Here is a 6139-nt window from a genome sequence, read left to right as displayed (position 1 = left end):
TGGAGCGAGGTGAGGTGCGGTCATCTGTGTCTTCAGTCACAGTGTGTTGCTGTGTCCTCATGTGCAGTCCTGCTGAGTCTTCATGTTTACTATTTCACAGTCATGTGCTCTTGATGCACATCAAAGTACTGACTTAATGGTTTCATCTAGAGGAAGGAAACACTTCTGTCTCAAAATGAGAACAGGTTTGACCTTAAGCACAAACACAAGGAAACTGTGGCTCATTGTACTGCATTCAACACAGACACCTCACTGTGACGGATGGGCTGGTGCCCTGAACACTAGAGCTTAGTGAGATGGCACAGTGCGGTTGTAAGGTAAGGAGAGGCTTTGGAAATGTCTGAGGACTAGAGGGTAGAAATTCTGGATTCCAGACTTACTTCAAAGTCATCTAGGGGTAGCTTTATTTTAGCACATTATCAGAAGATAAGGCTGGCCAAATAGCTCAGTGGATTAAAGTGCCTACTTAGGAAGACTCAGGGGCTGGGAGTTCAATTTCCGGGCCTGCTGTGCTGGCCCCACCCCTGGGACACATTGAGATGGTGATTGAGACTGGGCATGGTGACATGTGCCTGTAATCCCAGAACTTGGGAGGCTGTAAACAGGAGGATCACTACGAGTCCAATCTATGCAGTGAGACTCTGTACACCCTGTATACCCTGTCCTAAAATACAAAATAAAAATTAAAATAAAAAAATTAAAGAAGAAAAATAAATGAAGCAAAAATAGAGATGTGCGTTTGGCTTCATCAAAACAAACAGGATGAGAGAGAAAAAAGAAGCCAACAGAACAACGACAGAAATTAAAGACTGTCTTCATATTTAGCATAATTTTAGAAATCATAATGCCTTGTGTAGACTCTTTGTTATTTCCCCTCAATAATTCTGATTTCAGGTTTCATATTTTTTAGATGTTTTTTCTTTTACAAAATGAGAGTTGGGGCAAGGTCACTGGTTCCTAACTCATTAGTGTCCCCTGCAGAACTACTTACATGCACTGATTTCTGATCACAGCTCCAGAGTGTGGTTTGCTATGGTCAGTGCTGAGACAATACATACCTTTAACTCAAAAGCCAAGAAATTCTCCTCAACCGTTAGGCACAATGATCTGAATACTAACTACGTATATGGACACATTTAGTGTAAGACATGAAATTAATACTGGAAGAGGGAAACAGACACTTTAGTATTTAACAAATTCAATTTGAACAATATTTCTAATTTTATATACTTGAGAAAGGGTAGAAAATACTTAATTACTGATGAGCTCCAAAAAATATTGTTAAATTTAAAAGTATTTGTGATGAAGAGAAGGAATTGTGATCTGAACATTCTTTAAAGGTTTCAAAGTGGAAAGATTTTTGACTTCTTATGAAAGAAAAATTCTGAAAAAAAATTCATAGTAATATTAAGTTATTTTCCTATCGTTAGCCAGACATTCATACATGTTTGCAAGGGTTATTTATCAATAAATTTATATTTGGATTTCTTTGAACATGACAGTGAATTAAAATAATTTAAATTGGCTATTTTGGTTGAATACTCATTAAATCGTGCCAAATGTGTGCAAAACTTATTTAAAAAATGCAAACAAAAGCTGTAATTTTTAATTATATGACAACCACCAAAATTAATATTTAACATTTGCCTATGTATGTTCTTCACTGTCTTCAAAGCAATAATTAGGCATCATAAAGCTGGTGTCTGAATTCGTGTGTGCAAACAGCAGAAATTGCTTATTGCTAACTTAAGAGAAAAAGGAGTGTAAAGGACAGTCACTTAACTGCCCAGGAAGTCAGCATGAATACTGAAGAAGGGGCCTTAGAGCATAAGCACGGAACACACTGCTGTACAGAGTATTAAGCAGAAGCCACAAAACAACTTCGTTTCATAATACTACTCCCAATGCCAAGGAAAGGTTTAAAACCCTCAGAATTACAAAAGTAAGTACCAAAACTTTTCTATGTTTGGCACCAAATTTAAATTCTTTTTTGGGGGGGTGGGGGACGGTGGAACCGGGGATTGAACTCAGACCCTCGCGCTTGCCAGGGAAGCACTTATTCTACTGAGCCATTTCCCCAGCCCCAGAATTTAAATTGTGAGACAGAGACTGGGTGAGAGCACTGTTGTCATGACAAGGAGTTATCAGAGTTGGTGACTGTCTTCCACCAAAACTTGTTCAACTTACAAATCAATCACTCATCTTAAAATATTGTGCGGAAATGCTACATAGTGAAAAAGAACCAATGTGTGGTGGGTGGACAATTGTTTTTCTTCCTTTGCCGTATATCCTACAGCAAGTGCAGAGCACTGAAGGTCTCTTTATATGGCCTATTTGGTATCCACGTCATGAAAAAAGTGAGATCATTTGTCACTCTGTGGCTCTTAATGAGTTATTGCAATCATATTGATGGTGTCTAAGTTTATCTGCCAGTTTATCCAGGACTGTTCATTGAACATACTTCTCACTACCTTAACTTTCTTTTTTTAAATTTTTTTTTAAATTTTATTTATTTATTTGTGTGTGTGGCCAGCTCAGCCCACCAGGGGGCGGGGCTGGCTGGCATGTGGTGCTGGGGGATTGAACCTTGGTCCCTGTGCTTTGCTAAGCTTGTTCTAAGTAGGTGTTTTAGACCACTGAGCCATCTCACCAGCCCCTACCTTAACTTTCAACAATATTTTTTAACAAGCTTCATATTAGGGCGTGACATTCTCTTAGACATCTTTGTCCTCTCCTTTACCATAGTAACTCTATTACGTAATTTCACCATGTTTTTAAAAAAAAACTTTATGATTTAAGAGTATTAGATGGCTCTTGCTGTTGTCACTGAACTTATTGAATGCCTTTCATTTGCTGTAAGTTCATATGTATGTTCAAATACGTGTAAAATGAAAGCTGGGTTTGGAGAAAAGGTGATTCATTTTCTTTCTTGGCATCAGATTGCCTCTTTGTTTTAATTAAGTGCCCATCATCCTTTTGCCAATGACAGCCCTCCTTATATTTATCCACAAGGTTTGCTGCCCTCTCGTTTCCAACTAGAGCATGTTGCAAAGTTGTACTGCATTGGACTGCTGTTTTTCCGTAAGTCTCGGAAATAATGCAGACTATGGGTTAAAACTATATTAGTGTTTAATTTTCAGAGTTACAAAAGAAGGGCATCATTTGTCATGTTTGTATAACTATACTAGATGTCTTTTCCCTTCAGCTTTGATTGATGGCACCTTTTATCATACATAACTAATTCAAATTATTTGTGATTCTTGAGTAGATAAATAGAAGCCTAAAGTTGTACTACATCTTCCTTCTGTTTGCCAACTAACTGTGCAGTTCTCACCAGGAATCAGCACTTAACAGGAAAATTAATATTCTAGGATATTCAAACTGCTTGACTTGATTTCATTTTCTAAAGAAACTTTGTCAAAAAATAACCGTCATGAAAGAGGCCCTGTCTTCAAATTGCTTTTTCATGTCAGTACGTTGACTGGATAACTTATTGCTTTTTGCATCTCTGTAGGTAAGCTGGAATAGCCATATAATTTGAAAACATTTTAAAAGAAGTCTTTACATTTCCTTTATCAAGACATTTTCTGAGTGTACATAAGCACTGATTTGTAAACTATTCAAATGATGCTGTTGAATTGAAAATGAATCTCGATGAAGAGCATTGTCATAAACTGGCCACTTCTGTATTCAGAGCTTTGGAAAGTAGATCTATTGCACACTATATCTATATAATCTTTTTTTTTCTGGAATTGTCTGAGTGAGTTATTCTAAATTTAGTTCAATGAAATAGGCAAACTTTTATGCTATGCTTAAAATATAGATAAAATGAAGGTGATATTATAAGAATAGATGATATAAAAGAATAGGTTGAAATGATTTAAAAAATAATCAGTATTCTACTTTTGAAAGTTTAAACATCATGAAAAGTTGAAATTGACCACACATGTTGTTCTGCCTAGTTTGTATAAACTCATTAGAAAATATTTATCTTTCATTGAAATGATGAATAATGCATTATTATGAGATGTTTAGAAAAAGATATAAAGTCAGTGTTAGCAAATGTGTTTGTTGGTTTTTTACCATCCAAAGATGGTTTTTATTTTTTAATGTGAGATTACTTTTAAATGCAATAGGGTAGATATATAAGCTTTTAAGTAATTCACATGGATAAGCAAAATATAGAAATGTAACATGAACGAAAATTGCTACAGCCAAATAAAAACAAATAAATGTGAAATGGAAGGAAGACAGGAATAAGGATAAGAGTGCAAAACATAATATCCTACTCATGAATGGAGAGCAGGTGAAATGGCTAGCTTTGTGTGTCTTCATTTACCATCACTGTAACAACTCTCCTTACCTGCATAGTATAAAGCCTCCTGGGTCCATAGCACTGATATTTTTTCTTTCTATTATATGATAAATTGACTTATTTTTCAATTCACCTATTTGGGCCCACATGGCAGGGCTACACAGTTCTCTCTCAATGCTTCATCGCACCTTTTGGTTTGTACAAGCTTTGGGTGAGCACCACAGGGGCAGCTGCACACACACTTGGGAAGGAAATTCAATGATTCATGAATGTACACGAGACAGAGCAAAGACTGTGTTTGTTCTCAACAATAGTCTGCAACATTCCACTTTCAATGATGCAGAAATTTAAATGTAAAACAGGTTCTGATCTTGGCATTTTGCCAGACATCTCCAGTTTTACTCAAGTCCATAAGGCAAACACTGTGCAGAAACACGTGTTATAGAAAAGGTTAAAAATGTGATTGTGTATTTTGCCATGTACAGTGGCACTTTCTTTTAAAATCCAATCAATTTTTGGCACAACTACTAAGTTCATTTATAAAACATTTAAAAAATAATTTTTATTATTTTTTCTAATTCACAAAATAAACATATATTCGTGAAAGCAAAGTTAAATAATATAACCAAAAAAGAAAAAAAAAATCGACAATTCCTTTCCTCATATATATTGAAAGATATATGAAAATATGTACATATATATATGTAAAACACACATTGTTCTACCTAGTTTGTATAAACTTATTAGAAAACATCTATATTTTATTCAAATGATAAATAATGCATCATTATGAGACATTTAGAAAAGGATATAAGGTTGATATTAGTAAATATGTTTGCTGTTAACTTCTCTAGCTATCATTATAGAAGCTTGGTGTGAATTCTTTTATTCCAGCCCACTTTAATATTTCATGATATATTCTCAATACTACATCTTGTTTTCCACTCATCCAAGTTAATATTGATCAGTATCTGTCTGTCTGTCTATCTTATCTATCTATAGCTTCTAAGGAACATATGATGTATGTAAATCTAGGGTGGATTTTTTCCTTACATATTGTTGTTTTCATTTGTTTCCTACTTGCTCCCTCAATTAAGAGTAGTAAAGAAACGAGAAGAGAAACCAGATTGAAAATGTCATTTATTTTAAAGAAAAGAAGTAATTTTTGTACCTTTTTGACATCTAAGGAGCTCTCCATGGAGTGAACTCATATGTGTAGTTAGGCAACCAACTCGTGTAAGATAAACAGCAAAACTCAATAATATCAGTTACTCAGGAGAGAACAGTATTAACTGGCATGAGTGGAAAACATGATGTTAGTATTGAGAGTATATCAATTAAAGTAGGTTGGAATAAATGAGTTTACACCAACCTTCTATACTGACAGCCACAGAGGTTAACAGGCCTTGGTTTACCCCTCAGGAGGGACTTTGAAAACCATTGTGAGCACTGGCTAACATTTTTGGAGTCTCTGTACTTGCTCTTGTATGACCAATTCCTCAAACTACAATCAGAGGTAACAAATGATAAAAAGATTAGAACTGAAATATTGAAAAGGAAGGCAGATGGGTATATTGTGTTTTGGATGTGTTCTACCTGCTCAGGATCATTTTCTGCCACACCCCTTAGCCATGCATGCATCCAGCAGGCCTTAATTGTGTACACTCTGGGCAAATAATCTGAGGACATGGGGGGTGAAGTAGGGGAAACAGCCAGGTCCTTTCGCCATGAGACTTGCAGTCTGTTTCCCATCCGTTGTACTTTTCCTTTGAATCCTTTCTGAACACCCAAATTGAAATTGATAAGCTCCCCACGCTTTCCTAA

General features: G+C 35.6%; 1 protein-coding gene and 1 pseudogene across 2 annotated transcripts in view; one reads left to right on the top strand and one right to left on the bottom strand.

The window, feature by feature from the left end:
- The window catches only part of LOC105742476, a 21179-nt pseudogene extending 15112 nt beyond the window's left edge, over positions 1-6067 (bottom strand).
- Naaladl2 (N-acetylated alpha-linked acidic dipeptidase like 2) overlaps positions 1-6139 on the top strand; it is a 577651-nt gene that overhangs the window by 446718 nt on the left and 124794 nt on the right. The window lies entirely within an intron of this gene.

The sequence above is a fragment of the Octodon degus genome, unplaced genomic scaffold (genome assembly GCF_000260255.1).
Source record: "Octodon degus isolate 3935 unplaced genomic scaffold, OctDeg1.0 scaffold00055, whole genome shotgun sequence".
NCBI classification, from domain to species: Eukaryota; Metazoa; Chordata; class Mammalia; order Rodentia; family Octodontidae; genus Octodon; species Octodon degus.
This window is presented reverse-complemented; position numbering and strand designations above follow the sequence as displayed.